The following is an 11,452-nucleotide window of genomic DNA, read 5'->3' on the forward strand; positions in this document are numbered from 1 at the left end:
CCCTCCCCATGCATCAGATGTTGCATCAGGGCATGGCATAAGGCCAGTATCGCGGCGGAGCAGGAGGACTTTTGCCCTTCCTCCTGCTCTCAAAGACCACGGGACGGGAGGCCTGAGGAGCAGGAGGGACTAGGCACCCCTCCTGCTCCCATCGTTTCTAAAGGTACGGGGAGGGGGTGGGTGGGGCATGGGTGAGGCAGTTGGGCCGGCTGTGCTTGACTGGGGGGGGTGGCAGGCAAGGCCTGTGTGTTGGGTCGGTGGGTGAGGCTTGTGTAGGTTCTCCTGCCTGCCCTGCTCTGCTCCGATCTCTCTTGCCTGCTCACCAGTCTCTCCTGCTCTCTGCCGCCGTTCCCCACAGTGCAGGCCTACTTTAAAACCATGGGCTTGCACTGCGGGGAATGGCAGCAGAGAGCAGGAGAGTCCGGCGAGCAGGCAAGAGAGATCGGGGCAGAGCAGGGCAGGCAGGACAGATCAGGGCAGAGCCCTGACAGCAGTGACAGGAGGCTGCTTCTCCTGTCACTATTGTCAGGGTCTGCGCATGAGTGGGGATCGCACATTTGCGATCCCTGCTCGCAAATGGGGACATTCCTCCAATCGCCCCCATTTTAATACGACTGATTTGTGAATCAGTCGGGCCTGCCCGAATCGTAAACGGATTGTTCCAATTTGGGCAGGTTAGTGAATCTAGCCCAAAGTGGATGTTTCTCACAAACATTACTGCCTGCTTGGATTAAGTATGAGGAAGCAATGTTCAAGATGCCATTATGGCTGATTCCATTTACAACAATTAATGGGGATCTGGGTAAGAATCCGGTTATCACTACTACTAAATCTGCTTTTCAAGACTTAGGAAAAACTGTCACTATTAAATGGAATGAAACACCCTGGGCTTTAATATGGAATAATTCAACATATAAAATACAAGGGTCAATTGTTAATTGGGAAATTTGGAAAAGAGCTGGTATCTAGCAGATCAGACAATTAATTAATCTACAAGATTGGATACCATTTTCTGATATTGTAGAAAGGCGTGGGCTACCTAAACACAAATAAGCAGGGGTTCATGCCATGTGAGATTATATCTTAGGAGATCATAGCCATCTCAGGATAAAAATAAGTTTTCCTCTGAACCCTGGAAAGGGCAGAGTGCAAATGGAAATGGAAAAGTCCACAACCCATACTCTCTTATGAGACCAAAAAAGAAGCTGTTAATATACTGGAGGAGGTTGTGTGGATATGAACCCATGCCCTGTGGAAGATGGAAGAATTGGGAACAGCATTCGGGCCAGAGGAAGAAGTTAGGCAGAGCTGAGCCTAGCGATCCCAAGCACGTGGTAGCTCAGAGGTGCGGAGGAAGCTACAGGGGAGAGAGACAGAGGAGCGGAGAGCAGTGCAGCACGATCGGAGGAGGCAGAGAGAGTGAAACAGAGGGGCGGAGAGCAGATTAGCAAGATTGGAGGAGGCAGAGGGAGAAAGAGACACAGGGGCGGTGAGCAGTGAGATCGGAGGAGGCGAGAGTTAGCTCCGCCTACCCCCTGACGTCACCAGCAACACAAGCCATTTAAGGGGAGGAGCCAACGGCGAGGAACTCATTGGGAACAGCATTCGGGCCAGAGGAAGGAGTTAGGCAGAGCTGAGCCTAGTGATCCCAAGCATGTGGTAGCTCAGAGGAGTGGAGGAAGCTACAGGGGAGAGAGACAGAGGAGCGGAGAGCAGTGCAGCACGATCGGAGGAGGCAGAGAGAGTGAAACAGAGGGGCGGAGAGCAGATTAGCAAGATCGGAGGAGGCAGAGGGAGAAAGAGACACAGGGGCGGTGAGCAGTGAGATCGGAGGAGGCGAGAGTTAGCTCCGCCTACCCCCTGACGTCACCAGCAGCACTAGCCATTTAAGGGGAGGAGCCAACGGCGCGCAGCGAAGGAGCCCTGTGAAGGAGCCAGGAGCCCAGGCAGCCCAGCAGCAAATCTAACTTCTAAAAAAATAAAAAATTAAAAAAAGTACTTTTCTTTTCTTCTCTTTTCATTCTTTTCTCTCTCTCTCTCTACTTTTTCAGCTAGCTGCACGCCAGGCACCACTCCCAATCAACGAGGAGCAAGGACAAAGAAATGGAGGCTACAGGAACCCAGGGGAGCTACCCAGTATTCTGCATCGAATGTCATATGTATGACTACCTCCCCTCCGGGAGGCAGGCGTACATATGCAGTCGATGTCAGGAACTAGATAGCCTGAAGAAGGAGGTCGGGAGACTGCAGGCTCAAGTACAGGAACTGGAGGGACTGTGCACCATAGAGGAACAGTGCTGGGCAACTGAGGACACCGCCAGAGAGAACCACATCACGGAACAAGTTAGAGAGCTCGAGAAATTCATCGAGGAGGCCTGCAGGATGGTGGAGGCACAGGACCACCAGCACATCAGGGGAGAACCAACAGTTGGACGACAAAATCCACCAGACACCATGGGAGTAGGACCTTGCGGAGAATCTGGACAAGCAGATGAGGAGGAGACCCAACAGAACCCGGAGGAAGGACTAGCGGACTGCGCCACTGACACAGATCTGAGACCAAAGAGACAGCTGAGGAAGGGGAGATCTGCTATCGTAGTGGGAGACTCAATCCTGAGAGGAGTGGACAGTCACATAGCTGGAGGGAGAGAGGACCGACTAGTGATATGTCTCCCGGGGGCAAGAACGAAGGACGTCATCGACAGAATTGAGAGGATCCTGGAAGGGGCCGAGACAGAGGAGACAGCTGTAGTAATCCCTGTTGGAACCAACGATGTCAGCAGGAGGAGCTACAACAGGACTACACTAACTGATCAGTTCAGGATCCTGGGGAGGAAACTGAAACTGAGGGCAAGGAAGATAGCCTTCTCAGAGATCCTGCCAGTACCGAGAGTGGACGCAAGGAGGCAGAGTGAACTACAAGCAATAAACGGTTGGCTCAGGAGATGGTGCGAAGAGGAGGGTTTCCTTTTTGTTCGGAACTGGACAACTTTCTTGGGAAAGAATAAGCTCTACAGGAGAGACGGACTGCACCTGAGCACGACTGGGACGAGGATGCTGGCACGCAACGTCCAGAGCGTCATAGACTTGGCTTTAAACTGAGGAAGAGGGGAAAGCCGACAGTCAATCTGACACATCGGACAAAAGTATCAAATAAGGATACTGAGCAAGGACATTGTAAAAGAGGGCTCGGGACTGAGTGGGAATTTTTGGAAAAAGAACCTAAGGATGCAATACAGGGGCCCAGGGCCAAGGACATTGTAAAAAAGGGATCGGGACTGAGTGGGAAATTTTGGGAAAAGGACCTAAGGACGCAATGCAGATGCCCAGGGCCAAGGACATTGAACAAGGACACTGTAAAAGAGGGCTCAGGACTGAGTGGGAATTTTTTGAAGAAGGACCTAAGGACAAATTGCAGGGGTCTAGGGCACAAATGAAATTGGCAAACAGGACTAACAGAGAACAACGGAATCCAGAGGGACAACCAAAAATGGTGAAACAGGCTGAGGACGAAACAGACACACCACAGAAGGAGGATGACCGAGATGAGGCTTGGGGACTGGCAACTCACGAGGGGGTCGCCAGGAGCGCCAAACCACGAGGAAAACCAGCAAGAAAGGCGAACAACCGGGACTTACATTGCCTATACACAAATGCTAGGAACCTAAGGGCTAAAATGGGAGAACTGGAAGTCTTAGCCAACAAAAAGGGCCTAGACATAATTGGAGTCACAGAAACGTGGTGGACTGATGACAATAAATGGGATGTGGCTTTACCAGGGTTCAAACTCTACAGGAGAGATAGGTCACACAAAAAGGGTGGAGGAATAGCGCTCTATATATAAAGGATTCTATACCTTCAACCAGGATGGAAACAACAACAAGGGCGGATGACTTGGAATCACTATGAGTTAAACTATCCGGAGGAACTGGAGCAGACATAAAATTGGGTCTGTACTATCACCCACTGGGACAAACGGAAGAAATCGACCAGGATCTGGAGGCTGAACTGGGGCAGGTATGCAAAAGCGGAAGTGTGGTGGTGATGGGGGACTTCAACTACCCGGGAATAGACTGGAGTATAGGGCACTCAAACTGCATGAGGGAGACCAAATTCCTGGAAGTCACGAGGAACTGTTTCATGGAACAGCTGGTCACGGAACCAACACGGCGAGATGCCACTCTTGACCTAATCTTCACCGGACTAGGGGGACCCGCTAAAGAGGTGGCGGTACTAGCCCCACTAGGAAACAGCGATCACAACACGATCCAGTACAGGCTAGAAATTGGATCATCCAAGGTGAAAAGAACTACAACGACAGCACTGAACTTCAAAAAAGGGAATTATGATGACATAAGGAAAATGGTAGGAAAGAAATTCAACGACACCGCAAGGAAGATGGAGTCCGTAGAAAAAGCCTGGACCTTACTCAAGGGCACGATGCACGAAGCACAAAACCTGTGCGTCCCCAAGTTCAGGAAAGGGTGCAAAAAAAATAGAACAAAAAACCCAGTGTGGATAACAAATGCAGTGAAAAAGGCGATAAGTGACAAAAAGGCATCATTCAAAAAATGGAAAAAGGACCAATCAGAGGACAACCAAAAGGAGCACAAAAAACACCAAATGGAGTGTCACCGAGTGGTTAGGAAAGCAAAAAGAGAATACGAAGAGAGACTGGCGGGGGAAGCAACAAACTTCAAATCATTCTTCAGGTACATCAAGGGGAAGCAACCAGCAAGGGAGGAAGTGGGACCCTTGGATGATGGAGACAGAAAGGGAGTGGTAAAAGAGGAAAAGTAGATAGCTGACAGGCTAAACGAGTTCTTCACTTCAGTTTTCACGAGGGAGGACACAACCAACATTCCAGAACCCGAGGAGATCGTAAAAGGAGATCAGGATGAAAATCTGGTCCAACTAGAGGTGAGCAAGGTGGATGTCCTCAGGCAGATAGACAGGCTAAAGAGCGACAAATCGCCAGGTCCGGACGGCATTCACCCAAGGGTACTCAAGGAACTAAGGAACAAAATAGCTGAGCCACTTCGACAAATATGCAACCTATCCTTAAAAACTGGAGAGATTCCGGAAGACTGGAAACTAGCAAATGTCACGCCCATCTTCAAGAAAGGCTCAAGGGGAGACCCAGGAAACTACAGGCCGGTGAGCTTGACCTCGGTCCCGGGAAAGATGATGGAAGCGCTGATTAAAGACAGCATCTGGGAACACATCGAAAACACTGGGCAGCTAAAGCCGAGCTAGCATGGCTTCTGCAAGGGCAGGTCATGCCTCACAAACTTGTTATACTTCTTTGAGGGGGTAAACAGCCAGGTGGATAAAGGGGAATCTATAGACATCATTTACCTTGACTTCCAAAAAGCCTTCGACAAGGTACCACACGAAAGACTGCTAAGGAAGCTATGGAACCACGGGGTGCAAGGGGAGTTACACCGATGGATCAAAAACTGGCTGGCGGACAGGAAACAGAGGGTTGGAATAAAGGACCATTACTCAGACTGGAAATGGGTCACGAGCGGAGTTCCGCAGGGGTCAGTGCTGGGACCGCTCCTGTTCAATATATTTATTAACGACCTGGAGGCAGGAACAAAATGTGAGGTTATTAAATTTGCGGATGACACCAAACTATACAGCAGGGTTGAAAACACGGAGGACTGCAAAAATCTCCAAAAAGATCTGACAGCGCTGGAAGAGTGGGCCAAAAAGTGGGGGGATCACAGCTAGGGGTGAGTAACCTTGAAAGAGACCTGGAAGTGATGGTAGACACATCATTGAAGGCGTCGGCGCAGTGCGCCACAGTCTCAAGGAAGGCAAACAAAATGTTGGGCATCATTAAGAAGGGTATCACGACCAGGACGAAGGAAGTCATCCTGCCACTGTATCGTGCAATGGTGCGCCTGCACCTGGAGTACTGTGTCCAGTACTGGTCGCCATACCTCAAGAAGGACATGGCGGTACTTGAGAGAGTCCAGAGAAGAGCAACTAAGCTAATAAAGGGAATGGAGGACCTCTCATATACTGACAGACTGGAAAAGCTGGGGCTTTTCTCCCTGGAAAAGCGGAGACTTCGAGGAGACATGATAGAAACCTTCAAGATCATGAAGGACATAGAAAGAGTAGAAAGGGACAGATTTTTCAAATTATGGGGAACCACAAGTACAAGGGGGCACTCAGAGAAATTGAAAGGGGGAAGGTTTAGAACAAATGCCAGGAAGTTCTTTTTCACCCAGAGGGTGGTGGATACATGGAACACGCTACCGGAGGATGTGATAAGCAGGAGCACGCTACAGGACTTCAAAGAAGGTTTGGATAGGTACCTGGAAGACAAAGGGATTGAGGGGTACAGATAGGAGTAGAGGTAGGTTATAGGTATAGGATTAGAGAATTAGAGGCAGTTACAAAATCAGTCAGGGACACTGTTCAGGCAATTAGGCCTGATGGGCCGCCGCGGGAGCGGACCGCTGGGCAAGATGGACCTCTGGTCTGCCTCAGCGGAGGCAACTTCTTATGTTCTTAAATGCCTTTAAGCCAGGGGTGTCCAATGTCGGTCCTCGAGGGCCGCAATCCAGTCGGGTTTTCAGGATTTCCTCAATAAATATGCATGAGATCTATATACATGCACTGCTTTCAATGCATATTCATTGGGGAAATCCTAAAAACCCGACTGGATTGCGGCCCTCAAGGACCGACATTGGACACCCCTGCTTCAAGCACTAAGCTACAGGAGCTTCCTTTTAGGACAGGGGTTCCTATTATTTTATAGTGACATTCTGCCATCTAGGTGCATATTGATGATGTCAAGATTATGCATCAGACATATTTACTTGCTCTAAGCCAAAGCCATTGTGAGTAGAGTTTCTCTTCTTATTTTCTTAAACTTTGGGAGTGAGGTTTAGTATGCAATACATTTTATCATGTGCGTTGTTTGAGTAATGGATTATTAAACATCTTTTCCCATTATTATTAAAGAGCAGTCCTGCTGTTGCCAGCTTCAGGCCTTCTTCTCTGTCGGTTCCTGCCTTCGTGGAAACAGGAAGTAGGCAGGACCGGCAGAGAGAAAGGCCCGAAGCCAGCAACAGTAGCGAATTGTAAATGCTGCTGCTGCCTGAAGAAGTTAATGGAGCACCCGGGGCAGACCTCTTCTTTCTCCCCCCCCCCGTTGAGCCTCCCACCGCGAGACAACCAACCAATCAACAAACCTCCCTCCAGCAGCATCGGCAGCCACAGCACTCTAAACAGGCTGCTTCGCAGCCTTCTCCTGCCGGTGATTCCCTCTGCTGCGTCACTGATGATGTCATCAATTATGCTCCCCTTTCCCATGGGCCAGAGCCTTCTGAGATAGGGTCCAATGGAGATGAAAGATCTAGATTTCTTTTGGATATGGTCTGGCCCTTGAGGGGCTCCAACTCATGAGGCATAAGTTAATGGAACAAAGCCAACATGGATTTAGCCAAGCAAAGTCTTGCCTTACCAGTCTGTTACAATTTTTAAAATATGTCAGTATAGAAATGGTAAAGATCATCTGGTTGACATCTGGATTTTCAGAAAGCATTTGACAAATTATCCCATGATGAAATTATACAGTCAGATGATAGGAGGCAATGTCCTGTTGTAGATTTGAAGCTGATTAAAAGTTAAATTAAAAAACAAAAAAAAAACGGAGAATAGGGCTAAATGATCAATATTCTCAATGGAGAAGAGTCAATAGTGGGTTCCACAGACACCAGTGCTGAGACTACTGTTTTTTAAAATATATTTTTAATGACCTGGAAACATGAATGAAGTATCAAATTTGTTAATGATAGATAGGGGCCCTTTGCTTAAGGCCGTTAAGCCCAAATGTGTGGAGAGTGCACCAAAAATAGTCTACCGCAAAATGTGTGAAGAGGTTTTGCAGTATATAACCTGTTAGCACGTACTATCTTACACATTATAACCAGTTAGCGCAGTTATATTATCACATCTAATTGGTTTATGTGGAGTTTAAATGGTAGCATCTAACACCTCCTAATGTGGAAAATGCCTCAGATAGCACGTGGCAAAGTCCTGTGTTAAAACACATTAATTAGGGGAAAATTATGTATAGGACACCAGTCTCAGCAGCCACCTAAGCAGAGGCTGAGAATCACATACCAGTGTGCTATACAGAATCATGTCTGCCCTAATGGACAGACGCCTAATCCTGCCTAACTACCCCAATTCTCTAACTGGAGTCAATGTTACAGGCACCGTTTAGAGAATTGCGCCTGATCCCTTGCCATCAGCTGCTCGCGGCAAAGGAAACCCTCTGCTGCGATCAACTGAGTGGCTGTGGCAGGGAGATGGGGGTGGTGTGTCAGGGGGATTTAGGGGTGCCCAGGAGACCTTAGATTTGGGGGAATATGGGCAGTCTGGAGGGGGGTGCCACCAGTTGGGGGGGTTGGGAACGTCTGAGGAAGGGCGTCAGGATGGAGTGGGCATCCCTTGTCCAGAGTACTTCTTGGTGGGGGGGGGGGAGAGGTCGGCGGTTCTAGCAAGAGGGAGCGAGCATCCCTCCTGCTGGGAGACTTTTTGGAGGGCATTGATGGTTCCTACAGGAGGGATTGGACATCCCTCCTGCCGGGGGACTCAGCTGTTTGTGTTAGGGGGATTCCCTGGCTGCGATCAGTTCAGCGGCTGCATTTCAGGTGACTGTTGCAGCCCTAGGGAGATACTTAGGGCTGCTTAAGCTCGCCCAAGGCCACTTCTGGGCGAAACCATGCCCATGCCCAGCCTTGGGCGAGCTTAAGTGTCCCAAATCATCTCCCTCAACCGTGACAAATGCCTACAATGCGTCCCAATTACTTGCTAGACAGTGATAGTGATTTCCATTTATAGAATCTGCCTGTAAGTCCATTTCTTTAATTTATAAGAGGACTGTGAGAAACTGTACAAAGGCCTTACAAGACTGGGAGTCTGGGTATCCAAATGACAGATGAAATTTAATGTGAGGAAGTACAAAGTGATGCTCATAGAGAAAAATAACCCAAAGCTACTTGATGCAGGGTTTTACATTAAGAGTCAGCACCCAAGAAAAAGATCTAGGTGTCGTTGATGATACATTGAAACCCTTTGATCAGTGTGCAGCGTCAGCTAAGAAAGCAAATAGAATGTTAGGCATTGTTTAGAAGGGAATAGAGAAGAAAACATTATAATGCCCCTACGTTGCTCCATGGTGTGACTGCACCTCAAATATTGTGTACAATTTAAATCACTACATTTAATAAAAGATATAGTGGAGTTATATAAGGTACAAAAAAGGACAACCAAAATGATTAAGGGTTTGAAGCAATTCCCATATGAGGAAAGGCTAAAGAGGTTAGAAATCCTTAGCTTAGAAAAGAGATGGTTGAGTGGAGTGGACCAGTGGATTGTTTATTCTTTCTAAAGGTACAAGGACTAGTGAACATGCGATGAAGCTAATAAGTAATACATTTAGAACAAACTGGAGAAAATTATTTCAATGAATGTATGATCAAAGCTCTGGAAAATTGTTGTTTATTTGTTTTTTTTTAATAAATATTTTATTAATTTTCCAAAAAACTTTACAGTGCAATGTACATATTAACAACCAGAGAATAAAGCACAAAACGCACATTCAACTTATAAATATACACATACAGTATCTTTATCCCACCCACCCTTCTATTACCGTAAATAATCAGTAAATCAATAATACACATTTTACTTTCAATAACCTTACCTTATATAATAAAAATAATAATAAAATTTTCCCTCCCTCCACCCACCCGCCCTGGATGTGAATTTTTTAAAAAAACAATCCAGTTATACTGCATTCATAAAAGATGTCAGAGAATGTGGTAAAAGCTTTTAACATAGCAGGGTTTAAAAAGGTGTGGACAAGTTCTTAGAAGAAAAGGTGAACTTAGAGAAAATCCACTGCTTATTCCTGGGATAAGCAGTATGAAATCTATTTACTCTTTTGGGATCCTACTAGGTATTTGTAATCTGAATTGTCACTCTTAGAAACAGATTTATGGGTTTGATGGATTTTGGTCAATTGCATTATGGTAGTGCTTATATACTTATGAACTTAATGTTTCTTTCTTTGTCTCTCTCTACTTTTTATACATAGAATATACACAGATTCTAATGGTTAGACTAGATTGTTAGACTTGTACTTCCTAACTAGTATCTCATATGCATTCTCTCAGTGTATTTTTTTTCTGGTTTCACTCTCTTTCTGTTGTTCTTGGAAAGAACACAGCAAAAGAAAAACATCTTTCATTTGGAAGCTTCATAAACTCTTCATGCTAATAAGATTCATGTAGTGGAAATATTTCTTACACTAACAAACCCTTTGGCTACAAATAATTGGAAAACTAGGTTGTTATATACATACACATTAAAAAAAAAAAAATTCTGGCTGTAGTAATTCTGTCTGCTGTTGACATTGCCACGTGGCATTCCCATAGCTCTGGAGAGAAAGAAGCTGGGGTTTTGTTGAAATGAGCACATTTTGAAAAGAATGAAAGAGAGTGATGGAAGGAATTCAGGCAGGACAGAAAAAGATACAGAAAGGGGAAACAGATGTTTTCAAAGAAATTAGCATCTTTACCACTTAGGAGGCCAAGAATGGCCTGGAGTTAGTTTTGATGGCAGCTCTGGCAGTGGGGAAGTGAAGGTGACATAGATGGATTTCTATGGTCTGTGTCCCATTTATGGCAAGACAGGTCAGGAGGGGCTGGAGTAGGTTTGCTGGCACCTTGATAGTTAGGGAAGTACAGGGCAAGTGCAGAGCAGACTCTTTTATGGACTGAGCAACGAAAATGGCAAGGATGGATCAGGATCAAAAATTGTTTGAGTACATGTCTTGCTTATCTTGAGCAGAGGGGAAGACATCTTATAGTGCAGTGCCCCATAAACTTTCTCGTAGTAGCTGCAGCTCGAGGCATCCAGAAGTGCGTTGATGTTGCCTTAATCTTGATGTCACTAGTCAGACTCTGAATCAATTGAACAGTTTTTTAAATAATGAAGCAAACAACTTACAGTCAGATGATAGTTCAATGTAGTCCAAGCCTGTACATTCCTTCTCACTCCACTAACATATCACATCTATGCTAGGAGTGTCCACACTGTGGAGATGACATCGTTCTCCAGACTTAGAAGTAATCTAAGCTGTATTTGATTGTCAGAATTAAAGGGGTGAAAAAACCTGGTGGGAGAACACCACTCTCAGGCTCTCACTCAGCAAATATGGCCACTGCTCTCCTCTGACTGAAGAAGGAGGCGGGCCTGTGCTCCGTGGAAGCAGCTCAGACTACTGAAAGCAAAGCTCTCTGGGTAGTTGAGTCCACGGAGCACCCATAACTACTACACATTTAAACAAACATTAACTGAGCAAATGCCCACATAACATGGAGGCATAACAGAGCATTTCCTGTTAGGTGCGCTGATGGCA

General features: G+C 46.5%; 1 protein-coding gene across 1 annotated transcript in view; it reads right to left on the minus strand.

The window, feature by feature from the left end:
* The window catches only part of IL2RB (interleukin 2 receptor subunit beta), a 194,575-nt gene extending 183,375 nt beyond the window's left edge, over positions 1–11,200 (minus strand). The window contains exon 1 of the mRNA XM_033929886.1: positions 11,041–11,200. The gene's annotated coding sequence lies outside the window, so the exon portion shown is untranslated. The remainder of the gene's footprint in view (positions 1–11,040) is intronic.
* Positions 11,201–11,452: the final 252 nt, after the last annotated feature.

The sequence above is a fragment of the Geotrypetes seraphini genome, chromosome 2 (genome assembly GCF_902459505.1).
Source record: "Geotrypetes seraphini chromosome 2, aGeoSer1.1, whole genome shotgun sequence".
Classification (NCBI taxonomy): domain Eukaryota; kingdom Metazoa; phylum Chordata; class Amphibia; order Gymnophiona; family Dermophiidae; genus Geotrypetes; species Geotrypetes seraphini.